This window comes from Camarhynchus parvulus, chromosome 2 (assembly GCF_901933205.1).
Source record: "Camarhynchus parvulus chromosome 2, STF_HiC, whole genome shotgun sequence".
NCBI classification, from domain to species: domain Eukaryota; kingdom Metazoa; phylum Chordata; class Aves; order Passeriformes; family Thraupidae; genus Camarhynchus; species Camarhynchus parvulus.
In genome coordinates, this window is record NC_044572.1 from 122,822,554 (window position 1) to 122,845,260 (window position 22,707).

General features: G+C 39.5%; 1 protein-coding gene across 1 annotated transcript in view; it reads right to left on the minus strand.

The window, feature by feature from the left end:
• Positions 1-22,707, minus strand: part of MRPS28 (mitochondrial ribosomal protein S28) — an 80,793-nt gene that overhangs the window by 14,411 nt on the left and 43,675 nt on the right. The window lies entirely within an intron of this gene.

Below are 22,707 nucleotides of genomic sequence, written 5' to 3' on the forward strand. Positions count from 1 at the left end.
AAAATGGAGCCAGGAGATGCAAATCTGGAATAAAACTCAGCCTTTCAATCTTCCTCTCAAACACTCACATTGCTAGCAACATGCTTCAGCAAAATAGGCAGGTTTTGACAGACCTGTTGCACATCAGAAAAAGAATTTTCAGGTATCAGTATGCACTGTTTTCTTAGTGTGCCTTCTCCAGACAGAAAACTGAGTTACAGGAGCTCCTACAACTCCTGTCCACAAAGCAAGGGAATAAAACAGTTCTGTCATCTGGAGAGGTGTCCACAGCACTTTACTCTGGATTTGGAAACACCAGTTTAGCACTTCAGGAAGCTCAAAGAAGAGAGGAATGACTCAGCTGTGCAGAGTTCAGGTCTGGCAGGGCTCCCTGGGTGTGGAATTAGTCCAAACACCTCTGACAGCCTCTTGACTACCCAACCACACAGATCTAAACTGCTTCTCTGTGATGCCAAACCCGATACAGCTGCACTAGACTCCCACTGTCAGGGCTCCAAAGGGCACAGTGAAAGTGGCTTTTCAGGGAGTCAGTTCAGGACAAGGAAAATTTTTTAGCTCCAGTTTAGCCCTGACCCTGCCAAATCAAGAATGATAACACATTTTTACACGGAGCTGCTTTGTTCAGAAGGTTGTACTCACCCAGGTCTAATAATACCTGAATGGGAAGAGTCAGCTCTATGTCAGCCAGGACATCCTGCTGGAGTTTGGGATGTGCATGGCTACAACACAGCACTGCAAAACCCAGCCCACACCTGGAGGGGCTTGAGATGAGTGGGTGCATGGAACTACTTGGGTGTCCTTCCTAAAACATCCTGTGACAGCCGTGAGATCCTAGCAAATGGAATGAACTGGATATATCCATCCCAACCACCTTGGAAAAGAGGTGACTGCAAAGAATGATGTCCAAATTAAGACTCATTTAGATAAAACACAACTAAATATTTGACTAAAATTGGAGCACTTACTTGAGCTCACAGTGGGTGAAAGAAAAATGTTTCACCTATTCTATGCATGAATAAAAAATATCAGAAAATAAAAAAATATAAAAAAATGCTTAATACAGAATCTGTGTATGAAGAGACAATATTTTTTAATTCTTATTTTCCATTTTTCATTGAAAGTAGTAAGTGCTTGTCACAGACACATTTTATGAAAAATCCTTTCATTAGGATTTTTTCTCCTGAGAAGCTGAGAGGCTTCAGGAACAAAATGTAAACATTGATTATCTGATGCTGTGGAATGCAACAGGTGGATCTTTGATTGGTCTCATGCTGGTTGTTTCTAATTAATGGCCAATCACAGCCCAGCTGTCTCAGACTCACTGGTCAGTCACAAGATTTTATTATCATTCCATTCTTCTTCCTTTGCTTGCTAGCCTTCTGATGAAATCCCTTCTTCTATTCTTTTAGTATACTTTAAATATAATAGATATCATAAAATAATAAATCAAGCCTTCTGAAACATGGAGTCAGATCCTCATCTCTTCCTGGAACTCTGTGAACACGGCCACAAGTGCTCATAAAACCAGATTAAAATGTAAGTCAATTGCAAGAAACTCATTTGATTTTTAGAGAATTTTCCTTTTCCCCCTCATGGTTATTACTAAATCCTCCCAGTTCCAGAGCACGATTGTGTTAGGTATTGTACAAATGTGTACAGACAGCAAATCTTGAAATATTTGCAAACTAGTACTTGAATTCTGTAAGAGCTGTGGTTCATGTCACAGACAGGGATAAACTTACTGATTTCTGTGGGGTTACACAGACGGCTCTGCAATGTGCCTGCAGAACTGGCTGCTGAACTGGGGCTAAAAAACAAAAACAAAACTAAACCCCCACAACAAGTAAAATAATGAAGAACAAATGAACAAAGTAAGGAGGCAACATCTGTCACTTGCTGGACTTTTTTTCAGAGCAGTAAGTCTTTTTTATGAATGTAATACATTTCCACTCTACTCTTTGTGTTTTTCTCCAAACTTTAGACACTTTAACTGAAACTCCCACATAGCTTCCTTTGCAGCCTCCCTTTAAAATCAAATAATTCCCTTATCAGGATTTATTTGATTTTAAAAATGACACCAAAAGTTTCTCCAGTTGGTGTTGTGGGATACAAGCACTCAGTGAGAAATTTTTTTTCTAGCCGATGCTCATACCAGCTCCTGGAAGACCAAGCACCTTGGTCTATTTCCCACATTCTTGAACTGGAAAATAGAAGCTGTTAAGATTCTCTCTCATTTTCTCTCTGTCACCTGCAACTGCTGTACAATCTGTATTTCTACACCCGGCCCTTGATAATATGCAAGCAATATTCAAGTCCCCTCCCCATTTTTCTCTGCAAAAGATCCTACTGAACATTTATGTTTATATTCTTAAAAATTAATGAAAATACATTTTAATAATCCAAATATTTTAAAAACTTAGAAAATTCACTATGCCTTTTTATAGATGCAGGAAACTGCTTTACAGCCAACTAATTGTGTCTGGTACATTCACCTTTAGTTTCTCACAAGAATGAGTTTTGTATTCTAACAGGTTTTGAAGATGTTCTGGAATAGTAAACTAAATACATTCTGCCAGTGAATTACTGCAGATTTAGAGTGGTGGAATACATGAACCAGAGTGGAAATAAATGTAAGGAAGCCCAGCACATCCACCCGTCACACTTCCATCTACTTCTCCAGGTCACAAACTCTTTTTATTTCCAATTTTAAACCTTTTACTCTGATTTTCTTTCCCAAGCTGCCCTGAAAATCTCGCTGCCTAACCCTGCCCCAAAAGACAACAAGTTTTGCCAGTTTCATATTGGAGGGATCTTATTAAAGCAAATGAAAACCAATGGAATATTCAAAGTTTATAAGCCTGGAATAAAATGGGAACCCAAAATGTTAGAAATTAATCTTGTACTAAAGGCAGTCCTCCTTCCAAATGCCAACTTTATACTGAAGATTCAGTAACACTAATAAAACAAAGAACAGGCTTGACCCAATCCATTTTCAAATAAGCTCTGTTACTGAAAAGGGACTTGCTTAACATTTGCATCTCTCTCAGAAGCTGGACACTGTGGTTATATTTGTTAGGGAAAGCAGGGCAGATCTCAAGACTGCTTCCGTACCTTTCACTTTGTTACTCTTTTCTTTCCCACTATCATCCAAGAATTCCAGCCCCTGTTAGCGCTTATCTCCTGGTGGAACATGGTGAGACACAATTGATCACGATAACAAAATCCCATTCTTGTTTGTGAGTAAAACTAATTGTGGTACAGTATTTCTTTTCCATCACCTTAGAAGGCGCCTTGCAGCTTTCCCACAGTATCAAGTTCCCGATACATGCACACACAGAGAGCACCCTGCTGATGACTCACTCCAGCTTAACCTACCTTTTCAAACAAACTTCTCCAAACAATGTATTATCTGCATTTTAAATGGCAGGTGAAATTCTACCACTCTCCCTATAAAAAGGACAGGGAGGTTTATTGTACTCCACAAAAGATTTAAGGAAAGTATTGATGGTCCAAGCAATTTGTAATACTCTTGGGGTGGAAACAATCATTCTGAAAGTTTTCTCACATAGGGAAAAGTAAAAACCACACATAAACGATTTTGCCTATTAATGTGTCAATTCCATTAAAATGTTATCAACTCTGAAAGGATTTACTTGTGCATTTTAAAATACTCTGCCTGTAATAAATCACATTTGAAGCCAGTGGTGTTGGTTATAACATTAATGACCACACAAAGCAAAAACAGGCATTCAGTCACCCAGGCCAGATTCAGTTTCTCTTTAACCTGGGAGCAAGTTCAGATAATGTGGGTGATGAAATGCCCATAGAGCCCAAGCAGGGCAGAGCACAGGAGGTAGATATAGGTTTAGGCTGCTACAGGGCTGATCATCAGCGCCCGCTCACCATTTACCACCTGCAGAAACTTTACCTGCAGCCAGGACACAGTGCATCAGTACCTGGCATCAGAGCACCTCCAGACTGTCACCAGTCTGTGACTCTGTCTTGGGCACAGCTCACTCTGTCCCCTTTCAGCATTAACCACACTTAGGAAGTTACATCAATCCCAGAAGGAACTTAGAAGAAAGCATGCTGGTTAAGGTGAGGTTATTCAACCCCAGTACTGATGGATGCACACAAATAACACTAATAAAAATATGACAGTTAAAAGGCCACTACTTATTCCACACTGTAAATAAAAATTCTTAAATGGAAATTTTAAAATACTTGATTTAACTTTCTTTTTACAAAACCTAATCTATTTGTTTTGCCTTTCATAGGCAGGAGATTCAATCAAAGCTTGCCAGTAACATGACATGACAATACAGGAGTAACTACTGAACCTTAAAGTGTCACTTTTGCATAGGAATATTTTTAATTTATGAAATGCACTTTTTATAATATATAAATAAAACTTAATGTATAAATATATAAAAAATTAATATCTAAAAAGTCAGCTTTATTTAACACAGGATTTTAGCAACTTGCCACACTTAACTCTCAATAAAACAGCAAATAAATTCAAGATTGATGCCTTTGCTTCACCAACTGTAGTGAAAACCAGAAAGAACACACAGAAGTTTTAGTGTTCAACTAGCATTGCAATTTCTGTTGGGTAGGAACTCAAAATCTCTGGCAGGGGACTTAGGTTTGTCTGCACATTGGATTCTCTGTCCCAAGAGCAATTTTTGTGGGCAAGAGACCCAGCAGCATCATTTCTGAATGGCAGTGGGGGACCAGGCACTGCAGAGCTGGGGTCATGGTAAGACAGCAGCTGCCACAACCTTGGTGCTGCAACAGAGACAGCAAGGTGGCTCTGGGAACTCCAAGGATTCCCTTTTGCCACCTGAACAGTTAATGCCCCACATTTGTTTTGTGTAATTATACAGAGAACAGATTTAGCTCCAAATAATATTTTCAGCGTGGTTTTTTCCCAGCTTTATCAGGCATAATTTGAATGTTGTGAACCTCACTTAGAAAACCAAATTAGTTTTGCTGGAAGGACTGGGGAAGAGACCAAGGAAGTATATACTGAATGTTCCTGGAATACTGTCGTCATAGCCTGGATGTGAAATACATGCTTATCCATCTTTGTGATGCAAAAAGAATAATTCATAACACTTCTGTCATTTGACAGTGCAGTTCAAGCACCACTCTGATTACAGCTACATTTAAAGTTCATACATAACATAACTGTCAAGGTAACAATGAACTAAAAATGTTGTATAGAACAAATATTTTGCAGAAATTTGCACAAAGTAAAGTAAAAGAAAAAAAAACCAACATAAAAATGAGGACTAGTGAAATTAAAGAACTTAATATTCAAACAGCTGGGATTTATCCTTAGTTGATTTTGTGGATGTTGCAAAATAAAAAGTTTCACAGCAAACAGCTTTGCACGGTAATTGCACAGGTTGTGCAGTAATATACAGGTTAGCTGTTTGAGATCAAACACAAGTAACTAAACTGCATCCTCAAAAAGATTAAAAATGTTTAGATTTTTCAGAGTAGCAGTGTATTAGTCTGAAAAATGCCATCCTCCAACACATGGGAGTGAGACTGCTCGAAATCAAGCTGCTACAGTGTGTCATACTAAGTAATGGGGGAAAAAGTAAGTTAATAACTCTTCAGCATTTTCAAGACTTATCTTCTGATTTTGATATCTAAAGAGCTTCTATGTAATGACTGACCAGCACATTCAATGATAACAATATACCTTCTTAAAAGAGTTTCCCTTTCAGCAGTAAACTTCCAGCAGTCAACTGGTTTGTGCATGTGTACACACACAAGTATTAAAGGAGTGACAGATTTTAATTAAACTACAATGTGTGTGTAGGGTCATACCAGATGCTGCTATTTGATTGTGATATTGGATGATCACATTTTTTTGGTTTTTTTTTTCCCCAACATTTTCAAGCTTGAACAACCCAGGTACAAAGCTGTGAGTAGTGTTCATTCTTCAGCAAGAAGCATAGATCAACAAACAGGAAACTGGAGGGCCAGAAGTTGAGAAACCACCAAAAAAAGCTTATTTATTGTTAAATAGCAGAAGCCTTTGGTGAACCAGAATATATTTATCCAAGCCGCAGTTTTGCAAAGCCTGATAGCAAATTGTTTTAGAGATAAGGTCATATGACTGACCATCTCAGCTTCTTCCAACAATTATCAAGCAAATGGAAAGGAATGAGAGCTGAGTGAAATGCACAAAATCAAACTGAGGTGGCAGAATCAATCCCAAGTAACAGCCATATCAATAACTCAGCAAAATGCTTCCCAATCTCACTCCTACTTATTTCATGATCATTTACAAAAGAAGTTGAGCAGATTACTTTGAGATTGTATTTATGAGCATTTTTCATTCATCTGGATCACCTGCAAGGTAACACAAATTCTTTGAAAAAGACAGTATTTTACAAACAGCACAAAGAAATATTTATTTCAGGAATTTTGAAATGTTTGCTGCATTTACTATACTGAAATGCTGGATTTTCAACTGCACTTGCCTCAAAGTGTCTCAAAAGCAAGTCTTCTTAAATGACCAGCTACTTTCTAAATACTTGATCATAATCAGAGAAATTAAAGGTGGGATGAGACATCAAGTCTTACCTTTTACACCAAAAGAAGTAGCATGATGAAAAATTCATCTAACTTGTTTTTAAGAAACTTCTGTGAAGGAAATGTTTTTTACAACTGGCCCTGGGTAAGCCCTCTGACAGTTTCACCATCCTAACAGCTGAACTTGTTTACCAAATATCTAAGCTATTTGTCTAAACCAAGCCAATATTTTTTGTTCTTCCTCCAGCCAAGATCAAAAGATATGACTGAATCATCTTCTATACTAGAAATAGGATTTGAATCCATGCACTAATTATTTTCATATTGAAATGATTAAAAAAGAAATGTTGAAATAAACTCCCTTTAATACTTTGTTAATTCTGGTATTTATGACATGAAGGAAAGCTGTAAGAAAGTTAAGATGGCAAAAAAAGCTTTCAAAAGCTTAAGACAAAAATGAAAAATTTTCTCCAACATTCACAATTCAGCCCCTTAGGTAAACATTCAAGTTTAATTCAATACCAGTGGTTTTACTGCTATAGAAGTATAGCACAGAGCAGAAAGAATAGCCTAAGTCTTCTAAATCCCAGTTCAGTTTTTTTCCCCTGGGAAGATCAGCACTACTACTAGCTGTTACTCTTGGCACCCCATGCAAACCACCATCTGACACTAAAAATGGTACTCAATTCTCTAATCATATGACTGACAACTGGCACAGTGATCAAGGCACTGTGAAATGCAAATCATTCTTTTTCTGACCAGGAGAAATAAAACAAATCTAGATATCACCGTTTCTTCCTGGCTCCTATCAATCCTTCCTCACTGGGCTGCAGCACGTGAGTTTCTGCAGTTAATGTCCAGTTGCCTTTGGTCTGGGAGAAGAACCAGTAGACACTAAAGACATCCATGTATGTGTCCAAATGCCTGCTGCCTTAGCTCAGTCTACATGGAAGTAAGTAGTAAGTATCAAGCAAGTAGCATGAGGTACGTCCCTGATGAAGGTCACCCCTGTCAAATGTCAAGGTGTTGTCCAGAAGCTGGACAGGATAACACTACATAAAAAAGGCAAAATAGATTCAGAAATGCTTGACACTTTCTGCAGCACAGAAAGAAAAATAAACAGCCAGGAAGGAAAAATGACAGTGGATAATTTTATTCCAAGTATTCAAAATCTGACAGAATTCAGCAGGACAAGTAACAGGAGATACAGATCACGGGGTATGAAACAAGCTTACTTAGGGAGCACCACAATCACTTTTGCCTACATGGTACAAACAGATGAATACATTTAACAATTGCTTGCTAATAATGAACTGCCCTGAAGAGTTGCTTTGCTATGGGAGCAACCACCCCACATCAAAAGAACCTCATTTGTATATCAAAGGAGAAATTACACTCAATAATAATGTTTCTTTGAATTGGCAACTAAAAATAGTATTGGACAAACTTAACTTTTGGTCTGAAGACTTTTGAAGAGAGAAGTGATTTTCATTATAACCAAAAAACAAAAAGAAAACACTTTCACTCGACATACTGCAAATACCATAGGAAAGAGCAGAAACTAATTTTAACTACATGGTGTGAGGAGGTGGGTGTGAAAAAGAGGAAGACTACTTCTTACACATACTTCAAAACCTCTCAGCAACATCAAAGGAAAAGCATGCCACATTCTTCCAAGAGGAGTTTGTTTACACTCCAAGAGCAGCTTATGGTGCGTAGGACTCCCAATTCCATAGAGGAACGTGCTCCCATCAACACTGAGGTCCTCTCACATGTTCCTATTTACTCCTCAAAGACCTCTTTCATTTCACTAGCCCCATATGAAAGCTCCCTAGATACTCAAGAGGTGTGCACAGTGCTGCACCATTGATGCCTGCTTTGCCCACTCAACAGAATATTAAATATCGCCTTGCTTACTCTCTCTCCACTGCTTTCCTTTTTCCAGAAGCACTTCGGTGCACTCTGCAGAATTTTGCTACTCCATTCAATATTGTCCACAAAGACTGAAGTAGCTTAGCCTGGGCTTTATGTCACTTACCAATGATGGCATGGCTTTATGTCTCACACAGCACTTTCAGGCTTTTCACTAATCCCCATTCTTCTTTTCATCTAAGCCTTATGTTACTTGAGAATTTGACAGGAGGAAGTTTCATATGGACAAGGCCTTCTAAAACCAAGCTGCCACTGGCTGTTGATACCCAGATGAAATACAGCAGAGTAGAGCTTTCATCTGTCAAAGGCTGCACCAACTGTGATGCAAGTGCTCCGTCTTTTTCTCTAAGTAAGTGCAGAAGTAAGAGCTCAAGGTTCAAACTCATTAGAGTCTTTAAACCCCATAAAAGTAACCTGAACAAACAGCCAACTGCTACGAGCAAGGATAAACATGCATGACTTCCCATTTTACCTCCGTTTATGAAAATCACAAAAAGATGTTAAAACTTTTCTGAACAGATACAAATTCTACAATTAAAGGAGGTAGGGCTACCAAGTTTTAAATTCAGTATAAAACTTCAACTCAATAGGTTAAATTTAAGCAATATAAACATTTCTGCTTTAGAAAAAATCAAGTCACATGGTGACTTCTGTCACCAATCTAAACCCATAAAATGCAGAAAAAAAAAAGGTAGGTGCCTTCAACATATTCAATTACTTCCATTAATTGTATACACTTCCTAATGAAATCACACGGTTTCGCAGCCCTAAGCAATATAGCTGAGAGATGAAAAGCCAGGCCATACTCTCCTTGTTTTGAAGTCTCTCCACTCCTATGAGTTGCTCCTAGTAGGAAACACCCTTCCTCCAGCTGTAAGGGCAGCCAAGCAGCTGCCTCAATAACCAATGCCAGCTCCATATTAATACATAAAAGCAGCTGCCTGCCTGCCTATGCAGCTGAAGGAAAAGTGCTGGAGGCACAGGCCAGTATCTAATACTGGCTCTGATTGCAAAGGCAGCTGCTTGGTTCATACAGCTGCAGGAAGAGTGCTAGGTATCAAAGTAAGAAGAGAAATGGAAGATGAAATGGCTCAAGCTGTGTAATCATAATTCCCAGAATTTATAATAGATACTTGCATCCTTAATCTCTGATCCTTAGCTGCCCATTTGTGAACTGGGGTAAATATGGGATAAATTCGCCTCTGCTCACAGGATCCTGAAAAATTACATCCATTTGTGACTGTGAAGCATATTAATATAGTGATACCCCACCAATGCCAAGAAGAAATAGGGAATTCTATATTCTTTGTGAATTATTCAAAGCATGGCATAGCTGCTCATTACACAAATACCATTCCAGTGCATTAAACAATATTAAGGACTTAGAACAATTTAAGATGAAAATGAAGCACTCCTCAGTTCCTGGTGGTTGGTCAGATTTTGAAAACAGCCATAAGGATCTCTTTGATTGCTTTTTGAGCATGCTTGTGCATGAGAGAAAGTGCATAACACACACAAATAAGAGAAACGTGGCCTGTTTCTCTGCTCTGAGTCAGTAGGCAGATGTAGCAGTCTGTATTTACTGCATAACATAAATACTGTATGCAGCTTTTACTGCTTTAGGAAAATGCAATCTCCATCAATATCCTGCAGCTGATAAAGTGGACAAGTGGACAGTGGACAAGTTATATCTTCAAACTGGTACAGAAATTGCATGCAATTATTAGCACAAGGGGCTTTCTGATCCCCTTTGTTGTTGAAACTGCAACTACAGGGCTAGCAGAACTGTCCAGACTCTGAGCTGGAAAGGAAGAAGGGGCACAAAACTGGAAAATAGGCGGGGCATCTCAGAATCACAGGATCTATGCTGGACTTCAGCATAAGAGGTACAAGAATCAGAAGTGGGGGAGAATCTGAGAGCAGAAGACAGGATGAGAAACTTAGCCCAGCACAGTTTTTTCCTCTTGTGCCACTTCTTAACTTTGGGTCTCATCTCCAGAGTGAGACCAGGGGGATGCTCCTGGGTTAGAAAACTCTGATTCAGGTACAAAGGACCTCTGTGAGAACCAGCCCAGGGCTGGCACAACTGCTAAGTTTCCATGCAGTCAGGCACCTCTGACTCAGGCCCACAATGTAATCCACAGTACCAGTACCATGTCCCCCACAGTTCTCCAGAACAAACTTAATTTAGCTCAAGCTGAGATGATTTAGCTCAAGCTGAGATGATCCATCTTTCTATGATTCTGGCTTAGTTTTTGAACAAATGTCCGGAAATCATTTGGAAATCAACATCTCTTCTCAACCAATCACATACAATTACTGGCTGGGAAATGGCATAGATACAACTTAACAGCTCCCAGGGCTGCTGGCAGAATACAGTGACAGCCAATAGTTGGATACTGACTGGCCTTTCAAATGTTTCCACAAGAAGTACCTGATACACAGTGGAAACTGTCCATCTTCAAATAAGCAGAAATATTCCATATCCCCTTGGATTATTCCACACAGCACTATGAATAAAAGAAATAAATTGATCAAGAAGTTTTTTAGATAAGGAAGTCCTACACTTTTCTTCACATTATTAGAGAAGACAAGGAAAAAAAAAGCATAAAGAAAATGCGATCTTGTAATATTACTAACTACCTCTCAATTTTTCTAGGCTTTTGGTGAAGTTTAAAGATCATATACCAAAAACTGCACACAAGAAAATGAACAAAGCTTCTTTAGAGACACTTTTATCCCAGCCTTGGTCACCTGTAACACATTCTTCCTCAACTTTATTGCCAAGTCACTATGAACAATTCAGCATTGCAGGCTGCTGCTGCAGCAGCTACCCATGGCTGTGTGATGACCCATCACATAAAGCACCTCGGGTCCTGCTGTTCATCTGCTCAAAGGAGTCTCCTCATCTCAACTCCCACAAGGGGATGGGTTTCTCCCCAGTGGTGACAGCCCAGTGTAAAACCTCAGAGATGGGCCCTTGCTGAAAGATGCCATATTTCACAGGAAACATTCATATTCACTTCCTACCTCCTGCTCAGTAATACTGCTACTGCAGATAAACCAGCAGTAACACAAACATCAACAGCTGTATACAGAACACCAGCCAGCAGATAACACACCATGCTCATGAGCAATGACTGTCCAAATGTAATTCATTCCCTGAGAAGCTCCCCCCATCACAATCTCAAAAGGAACAGAGACCACAAAGAACTATCACATGGCATAATCAGCACATGGTGTAACCAAAGAAGCTCAGGTGGGCCTTTGTGGTTTCAATCTCCTCCATCCTTCTTTTGCCTTTCCCTCAAAATGAGGATATAACTACATATATTGTGTAAAATGTGCATTTAAATAACTGGTACCATTATGCATGCCTGCAATGCACTGTTTTAATACCAAATAAATTTTTGGTATCAACTCTGGTATCAGATTAAGTGAATTTATGAGGACAGCTCTTCATTGTGCTGCTGGCTGTGTTTTTATGTTTCAGAACTGAAGCACACAGTAAACAAACCACTCTCACTTCTCATTATAGGCCCAATTATACATAAAACTGGGGTTGATAATTAGTGCTTCTAACTCAATTCCGTGTCATTCACACAACACACTTAATGAAAGGGAACCCATCAGTGTGTGACATGCCACATTTTTATCAATACTCTACATACAAAGGTAAAATTAATTCCCTGTCAATAATATTATCTTCCACTACTCTATTAGACAAGAACTCCCTTGACTCCTCTTCATAAATGAAAGATTTTTGTAATTTCTTCCCAAAATGGGAATGGCATTTCCTTCTTTCTGGAATACATCTGTTTTGATTGCTGAAGTACACTGAAATAAAAATGGAAGAAATCAAATAAAAACTTTCAAAATATTTCCAAAGCCAAAGATTTAGAGCAGAAAATGAATGGCAAGCTACACAAGCTGAGACAACATCAACAGGGGCAGCAGGTCAAGGAAGGGGATTCTGTCCCTCTATTCTGCTTCCCTGAGACCCCACCTGGAGTACTGCACCTAGCTCTGGGGTTTCCAGCACAAGAGACATGGACCTGCCAGACCAGGACCAGGGGAGGACCATGAAAATTATCAGAGGGCTGTAACACTCCTGCAAAAAAAGGCTCTGAGAGCTGGGGCTGTTCAGCCTGGAGAAGAGAAGGCTCCAAGGGAGACCTCATTACTGTTTTCAACATATAAAGGGGGCTTACTGGAGACATGGGGATGGACTTTGTAGCTACAGGAGAAGGGCCAGAGGTTTTAAACTGAAAGAGAGGAGGTTTAGGATGAACATAAAGAAGACACACTTATGATGAGGGTGGTGGAACACTGGAACAGGCTGTCCAGAGCGGTGGATCCAAGGCCACTCAGATGGGGCTTTGAGCAACCCGGTACAGGAACGTGTCCCTGCCCATGGCAGGTGGTGCAAACCAGACAGGCTCTAAGGTCCCTTCTAACCCAAACCATTCTGTGCTTCTATGATTCTCCTAACTGAACATCAGACTCCCAATGTGAGTCAAACCACACTAGCTCTATGAAAGGGATTCTTCCCCCATTCACCCTGAACACCAGTGAATGCTACGGAGATTTTTAGCACATTTTACCATTTTCTCTAGTTTAGTTAGATTTAGAGAAATAATGGCTAGAATATCCTGCTGATGGGTACTCTCCTGCTCTCCCAAAGACTCTCCATTTGATTACCATCAGACAGGTAGTGAAGTATTGTCTCTATGGTAACAGAGACAACAGGAAGACTGATGGGGAACTAGAGGATGTAGAGGATAAGGAAGAAATAAGAACAACACTCTTCTGCCTATCTCTGAAACAACAGCTGTCAGCAAATTACACAATCGTAGGTAGCAAAATCTCATATAACAAACACTCCCAGGCTCACTGCAGAGAGGGACCAATCTTCAACAGCCCAGTACACAGCAATATGCACTCTGTGGAGAACAGTCTAAAGCTGCTGCTCCTCCATTCATAGCATAATTACTGTGCTGCTTCATACAGGTTGTTTTCATTACAGTCTACAAGTGGCAACTCCAGCTTGTACACAGGTTGGGAGAATAATCGTTCTCCATTTCCTTTTCCTTGGTACCGTGTGTTTCTACAGATGTCAGGAGGAGTTCAATACTCTACTATGCTTTTTTCTTTTCTGGAATGAGATTTAATAGAAAGCTTTCCCTACAAACAAGTATAAAACGGAAAAAGCCCACTACCAATTACAATATACAATGGTCAATACCTACAGGGTTTATACAAAATCTGTATTTTTTATAAATGACATGCAATTCTGTATAAATTTGTATCTAAAACATAAGAAAGCACCTGTTTACAGGACCATATACAGCATTTATATCTTCGCATTAGGAAATATTTGTTATATTTGTTAAAACATCAGTCAATGTTTAGCAACTGACTGAGGGATGATGAAATAACTGCACACTGTTATGCACAATATTACACATATTGAAGTATTAACTCTTCTAGCTTATTCTTAAAAATCTTCAGTAAGCAAAAAAAGAATTTAAACACTAATGAAGAAGGCAGTGTTGAGTTCTTCTTCTTGCTGTAAAGCAGAGGAGAAGAATCCTGCTGACATCCTCCATTACATCACAGTTCTGCAAATTGGCACAAGCAGAGGTAGATGCTTCACTTAACTCCAACTGCTTCACAGTCTGACTTTGTCTGACTGCCAGAAAACAGATGCTGCAAAGCCATAGCAACATTTATGCCATTTATCAGAAGAGTCCTTTGCAATTATGATGTGAATCAATGAATTACAGCCAGGAAGAATAATGTCTCCTGGTTAAAACACAGACACTATAAATTCAGTTACTTCCTACTCCTGCCAAATATGTCCATATTCATGAGCATCTTACAGTTTCCATGCTGTAATTTTTTTTCCATAAAATGGGAATAATAGTTTACTATAGCACTGGGAGATTGAAAAACATGTTTCATTAATATTTACAACATTCCTCTTGAGAACTGCAAAGTCAGTGACAGAAATTAGTAATTTGACATGACAACTTGTACAGAGATACATTTTACTGACAGCTATTTGTACAGCCTAGGATATGCAACAGGCTGTTTCTCCTACAATGTCATCAGCCCCTCATATGAGCCTAAGATCACAAATATGAAAAGCTATTTTATTCCATCAAGGATTCAAACAGGCAAGGTAAAATGATTCCTACACTGTAAAGCCTACAAACTTTTAATGAAAAGTTAATTGAGCTTTAAGTAGCAGAAGGGAGGACAAGTAAAAATCAAAAACACAGAGGCCACAGAGTTCCACAGGATGGACTTTAAAAAGTACACATCATGTTAATTCAGAACAATCTAAAAAAAAAAAATTAATACAGACTGAGGTTCATTGGGATTATCTCTACCACGAGGTAGTTGCAAATAATATGGTAGGGAAAAAAAAAACCATTTCCAAGACCAGTGAATAAAAGAAAGTAAGAAAAAAAGAGAAGACAAGGATAGAAAAAAACCCACCAATTTGTTCTGCAGTCAGCATAGTTAGGCATATGTCTTTAGGGTTCCTATAAAAGTGTATCCATTTATTCCTGTACCACAGTCTCTGCTGGTCTAATGCAACCTAAACACTCAGCAACTCACCCCACAAGCCAGCGAGCTCCCCTTAGGCCCTGGCTCCTCAGCTTTCCTCCTGGTGGGAAAATGCCCTTAGAGAAGCCCCACTCTGAGGAGGTTCAGCCCAGTGGAAGCAGTGGCTGCAGGCTGTGTCTCACAGCAGGCTGTGAAACTCAGTGGCTGCTGCCACGTTTTGTCTCCTGTGTCCCTGCTCCCACCACAGGCCACACACTTACACGCGCCAGTGAAAGGGCTTTTAACCTTTAAATGCAGTTTGTTTTCTAACAGAAAGCTTACAAAGGAGGGAATGCTGATCCATTTCATGCATTAAAAGCTATTTGGAAAAGAGTTGGGTTTTCAGGAAGTATTTCTGGGTGCGATGGAGTCACAATTTACAGCGAGACACTGCCAGTCCCAAGGGAAAGCAGGAGAGATCCAAGGCTTTTATGTGTAACAAGCCTGCTCAGCTTGGCTTGTGCTCACAGTGTGCTGGTGAGGAGGGCTGGCTCTGCTCGCACAAGGGCACTTGTGTCTTCCCAAGGCTCCTCAAGTTCCCACCAAGCTCTTACTCCATGGGAGAGAACAGCAGTGTACTTGTTTGCTTCAACATATTTTTTTATTAGAGAAGAAATGTTGTTTTCGAGGGATGTCTCAAAAATAATTACGTAGAACAAAAGCATCTCTTCACTTAAGGATTACTACCTAAGGAAACTTTAAATTTTAGCAGTGTAACAGCCTATATAAGAAACTGTTCATAATATTTTGGATGTCATCCTTCACCAGCCCCCCTACTATGTCTTCTCCAATTCCAACATATGTTCATGTCTCTGCTTGAGATAATTTTTGATAGCAGGCAAACTAATTAAACATTCTTTAGAAGCCACAGGGCTGAAGTCACCGTGTGGTGACTAAACACTGCAGCTGTCAGGAGAGGCAAAGTGGGTTCCCGTCCTAATCCCGCGCTGACCTCGGAGCCGAGCCTGAGAACCTGTCAGAAAGGTGCTCTCACAGCACAGACAGCGAGCAGCAGCTGCTTATGCTCAGCAGGCTGCAGCCAGCCTTTTTTTCTCCCTTCTTTTTTTTTTCTTTTTTCTCCCTTTTACTTTTTCACTGTCACTCTGGATATGCACTTGCACATGCACATCCCTGCTCCTGGTGAGAAGGAGCTGCCTGTGAGCTCAGTTTCTGACATGCAGGAGCCCAGACTGAGATGAAACCCAATGTCCTCTAGTCAAACTACAGGCAAAAATCCAGCACCCACCTTGTGCATGGGACAAGAAGCATCAAAGATACATTTTTAGGTAGTTCCCAATCCAAATAAATCTAGGTATTGTAGAATGTTAACTCTTTTATGCAATTAACAATAGTATTGAGCTTTTTTCCCCTTGAAAAATAAAGAACATTAATTTGAGAAGTATACCGATAATACAAGCAGAATTCTTTAATTATGCTAAATTAGTCACTAAAGCATAAATATGAGGTAGAATATCTCATATACCTCCAATCTGAAGGAGTAATTTTTTTTAAAAAAAGGGCACAGAGAAGGCACAGAGACAGCAATCCTTTTAAAATATTGTAAATATTTAATGCAGATATAGTATTAACTCACAATGAAAAACTTGACAAACAACAGATCTAAGAGAGCTGGAAAACCTAAACCACAGAATTAGGCATTTGTTCAAATAAACAAACCTCAGCAATTCAGCTAGGTAAAACTACTAAACTGACTTGAGGACAGCTGTGTTCTGCCTGACCATCAATAAAGGAGGTGGCTATCAGTGGTGATAACACTGGTCACCACATATTTCTCTCTCTTCATGGCACCTTAGAGCAGCCTAATTTTCTAAGAATGTAAATGTGACAACTGTTTATGGACAGCTAATTCTAAAAACAAGAGACTGAAAGAAGACTGAAGAGACTGAAAAACTAAACATTTTTGTAGAAGCTACTAAAATGCAATTTAAAGAACAACTCAGCAGCTCAGTATTACTCAGCACTGCCTCATCAATTTTGCTTCCAGATCACTGCATAGTCTAGTTCTTGTGAGCTATCCAAGTTATCTAGTTATATTAGGTATTCAAAATCTTCCTTCGGTACCATGAGCCCATCTTTTCATCACTAGTTAAGCAACTCATCAAGTTTTCTCCAGTTCAGTCATAGAATCAAGAAATTGTTTGGGTTGGAAGGGACCTGACAGATCATCTAGTTGCAAAACCCCTGCTGTGAGCAGGGACACCTCCACTAGATTGCTCGAAGCCCCATCCAATCTGGCCTTGAACACTTCCAGGGACAGGTCATCCACAACTTCCCTGGACACCTGTTCCAGTGCCTCACCACCCTCACAGCAAAGAATTTCTTCCTAATATCTAATCTAAATCTACCCTACTTGAGCTTAAAGCCATTACCCTTTGTCCTATTAATGCCCTTGTAAAACATCCCTCTGTAGCCTTCCTGTAACCCCACTGAAGTACTAGAAAGTGCTATAAGGTCTCCTTGGAACCTGCTCTTCTTCAGGCTGAACAACCCCAATTCCCTCAGCCTGTCTTCACAGAAGAGGTGCTCCAGCACTCTGATCATATTCATAACTCTCCTTTAGACCCTCTCCAACAGGTCCATGAAAGCTTGAATACATAAGGCAACAACGAACAAGCTCAACTGTTTTCAATCCAACTTCTGCAAATCTGACCCATGTATTTCCTGGTTCTGTACTATGGGGCATCTTTTAACTGAAGACTCAGATTGCTTTCAGTGAAGAAAAACTTGATTATGGATAGTGAAGTCCCAACTGCACTAATGTCTCACACAAAACTTAAAGAACTACCTTGTGATATCCAACACCAAGATATTAAAAAAGTGTTATGACTGATACCGGTCTGAGCTCAGAAACAAATACATTTTAAACTAGCCAAGCAGGGTGACTGCTTTTTTCTAAGGTCATTTTCAGACTCTCTGCTTTCTTACTGTTTCTCAAAGGTACATGACAAATGTAATTTAGATGACAAAATGGTCAGACCTCCTCAAAGTGCTGGGAATTGAGGACAGCAATTGAATGCCACCATTGCCTGTGAAGAGCATTTTCCTGCTAATTTCTGGGAATGCATCAAACCTCCCAAAGACTCAGACTTCTCAACAGTCAGAGAATATGAGCAAGGTGAGTAACGGGTGTGTAGCAACAGCACCATCACTCTTCCAGGCATTCAGCAACCCTTGAGGAAGGAACAGCTATAAGTTCCTTGGCAAAACAGGTTATCAGAAGTTCATCAAATCTCTCCTATGATCAGCAGACTGACTTATGAAATACAGTGCTGTATTAGAAGATATTCATCCCTTGGACTTCGAGGCATTTCAAGACACAGAGCTTGGATATATAAAAGATCTTCTAGTGGGCAGATACCTATTATTTAAAGGTATTCACCACACTGAAACTCATGGAGTTGTTTATTTCCCAATCAAAACTTAAGTTTTCAAGACACAGGCTCTGAAAAGAGTGGCTGCCTAATGAGAACCACCCTGCAGCACACCTCTGTGTTTCAATGCAAGCTGCATTCCTTTAACTGGGGCTCTTTCTAGGAAACATACTTAATAAATGAGATACAAATTAAAATCTGTAAAAACAAAATTCCATTTGAAACTTTACCCCCGTGAAAAAGAAAGAGAAACAAGAGCAGATTGCCTGTGACAGATGTTAGCTATTCCTCCCACAACATTATTGGAATGTGCACATGTACATGGTGATTGGTGCAGGAGATGGGACCCTATAAAATAAAACTCCACTGACCCTAACCTACAGAGGGATGTGAGCAAAACTCTGCTTTTAAACTCTACTATTAGACTTCCAAGTACAGTTGTTATCATTATCCATCATACTGAACTAATAATCAAAGTGACTAATGCCTCAAGATAATAGGTTTATAGACTATGAGCAGCTGAGCCTGGATGCACTGACTGTACAACATAAGCCTCAATGCTATGAACAGCCCACAAAATACCCATTAAAACTGTGAGAGAAGTTTTAGGCTTATATTAAAACTGTGAGAGAAGTTTTAGGCTTGTTAACATCAGTGTCCACAGGTCAGTTCTTTTAAATAACAAATTTTGCTTGCCACAAGTGAGAATCCTGAATAAATGCATAGACTGTATTCAACCAGGGCTTTTTAACAGGCTCATTATCATCTGAATTAAAAGACATTTTTCTCATTAATCAAAATTTTTACTGTAAAAACATATCTCTTTTTTTCTTATAAGTTATCTAATTTATTAAAAATAATATTGTAGAAAGATTTTATACTTTTGTCAGAACACATCACATAGGTCACTATATAATTAATGTTTTCTGCTATGATTAAAGCTGGATACACAGCAACTTTCTGCAAAATGCCTAAAAGCTGTACTTTCAAATCAAGAAAGAAGGAGTACCAGAATAGGAGATGGTCTGTGAGGGAAATGGCTGATTGATAAAATGGGGCATGTACTATACTGCCAGCTGCTCCAGGTGTTTGCCTTCAGAGGGAGGCTGGGCCACTACCCACATCACTATAATCATTTGTCAATGAATACCTGACAGGTGCCAACTTCAAGTCTGGGTAAAACACAAGCATTCTTACAAGCAGCACTGCTGTGATCATATCCTTCTATCAGCTGCAGGATGCAAGACGCTAAAATAAACTATTCAGGGAGAAGCTAGCCACACTGCTGGACTGCATTTGTGTGCGTCAACCATCAGTTTGTCCAGTCAGAAAGTTCTGAGTGCATTTAATATTTTAAGGGGAGAAAAATAACTGATTTGAAGAAGGGGAGAACACAGTATGTGCAGTGGGTCTTTTCAAAATTAAACCTTCTCAAACTTCATTTTCTATTCATTATATTGATTGGCTAATTACATTTTAACCCTCTTCATCTTCAAACAATAGCAGCTCCTTATTTCTTTTTCACATAGAAACAGAGCCGCGTTCTTGCTCTCCATCTGCTGGCTCTGCAGGAGCAGTTGACCATGGCTTCCAGGATACTCTCATTGCTGATAAGGAAGCAAGTAAGAGCAAGGAACAAGATGCAAAAGCTTTATCCTACACTCCTTACTATTAATATTTGATGAAGTTGTGTCTGCAATGAAATGAAAGCAGACATAACAGAACCAGGAATAATCCCGGAATAAATCAGACAGAAAATATGAAGGTGATGACCTGGGCTTTATGACTTCAAAGAATTCAATGGTTTAATCATATTTATTCCTTCTGAGTAAATTTACTCCAAACTGGATATCTCTTAAGAATGCTATTTATTTTTATTTACTATAATAATAATTGTGATTATCATTGATTTATATTACTGATATAACATTACTGACCTCACAGGTTATGTTGTGGCATACCCTGGAGACTTTCTACTTGATCCAAGTGTTAATTTAACAGAAGTCTTCAAAATAATCCCACACACAGAGCCCACCATGAGAGCTGCTATCCAATCTTTTACTGACAGTTTCTAATAACCAGCACACTAAGCGATTTTTAAACGCTAATAGCAAATTTTAAATTGCAGTTATATATTTGCATCCTTGCATGTTTATGAGAGACAAACATACTCCAGCACACAAGCTAACACAGAGTTTTAAAAGCTGGACTCACAGACAGGCTGGATGGGCTGAAGGCGCAGACAGTGGTTAAACAAGGTGGTTTCATCTATCCAACAGCCTCTAATGTGCAGCATGATCAAACTTCCTGCAGAGTCAATGGGACTACTCCAAAGGAACTACTTCTCTGGCTTCCCTAAACACTTCTGTATCACACAGCATTGCTCAAGCTGTGGGCAGGAGTGGCCCAGGTGGCAAGAAGAAGGTTACTTTTAAAGCACACTAGCAATGACTGCCAGCATTCCACTAATGTTCTTTTAAGTTTTCACATATCTCATTTCTCACTCACTGCATTTGCCTTGAATTTCCTTTTCCCTAGCCCAGGGCACTAGATACCTTGTAATAATGGGGCAGTCTGTCCAAATGGTGTTCCACGAGTCACTCCAGCCTCTACAAGGGAAGGAGAGGCAGTCCTTAGATGCACTTCTGCCTCCTTTTTCAGTGGGAAAACTAAGAGAGACTGTGTAACTCAGATCAGATGGATTGGTGTGAGGCGGAAAGCAGCCAAACTACTGATCTGTACCACTTCAAAACAATTTACTTGAATTTTCAGAGGTTTCACAAGATCTCTTCCAAGGAGATCATAAGAAAAATCCCACCCCACACAAAACACCATGCTAAGCTGTCATGGAATAAGAAAGATAATGATCACATCAATGAGTGGAAAAGATAAAATCACGCATAAAGTGGTTCATTTTCTCAATAAAGGGAAATCTTCAGTCAAGTCTCATGAAATGCAATAATTTAATCTGTGTACAAACTCCCTCCTCTTAAAATCAGTAAGAAAAAACTATTTATATTAATAAAAATACTGCTGGTCAGAAGGAGTTGCATAAGCTCCTCACAGAGTATATATAGTGATAAGGATATAAAGTGACAAATGAAATTCACCACAGGTAAATGTGAAGCAGGTCACACTGAGGGAAAAATATCTAAACTTCATGTGCACACTTAAATACTTTCTCTTGCTCAGAAAGAGTATTGTGGGGTTACAAGAGATAATTTAAAAAAAAATTGCTTCAGACTCTGCTGCAGTCAAAACCCAAATCAACTATTTGACTTTACCCAAGAAAAAGAAAACTAAACTGAAAATATTTTATGCTGCTGCACAAAATAATGGCTTTTAAAAGCATCCCCTTTATTGACCTTCTTGCCTGTGAAAGGATATAGTTAAACTTCCAAGTGTGGAGAGAACAGTGAAAAAAATATCTGTGACTATTCAGCCTCAAAAAGAAAGGACTGAACGGTGTGACCACTAGCCCCTGACCCTTGGTAAACTTCAATTTTGTGTGAGAAACAGGAATGTATTTGAATCTTGAGTCACGGAAAGCTCCAAGTGGGTAAAATGGTTCATTGTTGCTTCTAATACAGGAATAAGCAGGCATTAAATAAAACTGGCACAATAAGCTAAGAAAAAAAATAACTTCATTTATCACACAGGCTGTGATACTCTGCCATAAGTTATTGCAGGTGCTGAAACAGTTGACAGAAGTTCAAGGAGTGTTTTACTGGGGCAGGGGAGATCAGTGAGGGGCTATTAACCATGAGAACACTACCTCTTGCTCTGGAAGCCCCTCCAGCTGGAAACTGAACAAAAGCACTGCACTGTTATTGCCCTGTCTATAAACCTTCCCCAGGCACTGGCTACTGCTGGAGACTGGGTACTGCAAGAGGTATTGCTGTCTTACCCAAAACAGCTGTTTTTATGTTCTTGTTTCTGCCACAAGAAGCCACAGGCAACCACAATGACAGGCTTTGAGGGTAGGCAATCAGCTCCCAGGCTGGCTGGAGGGAGCAAATGCAACAGCTCAGCTGGGAAGTTCTTTTTCTCTCAATTCCTTGTTCTGCATCCACTCAAAACACCTTAAAACCCCCAATTATTTTGGAATAGCCCCAGACTCGAGTTAAACAGTTGCGATTAAAGGCAACTTTAAAGGTAGTTTTAAAAGCTACCCTTAAACAAAAAGATTCAAAGGCTGGGAATCTCATCACTTACC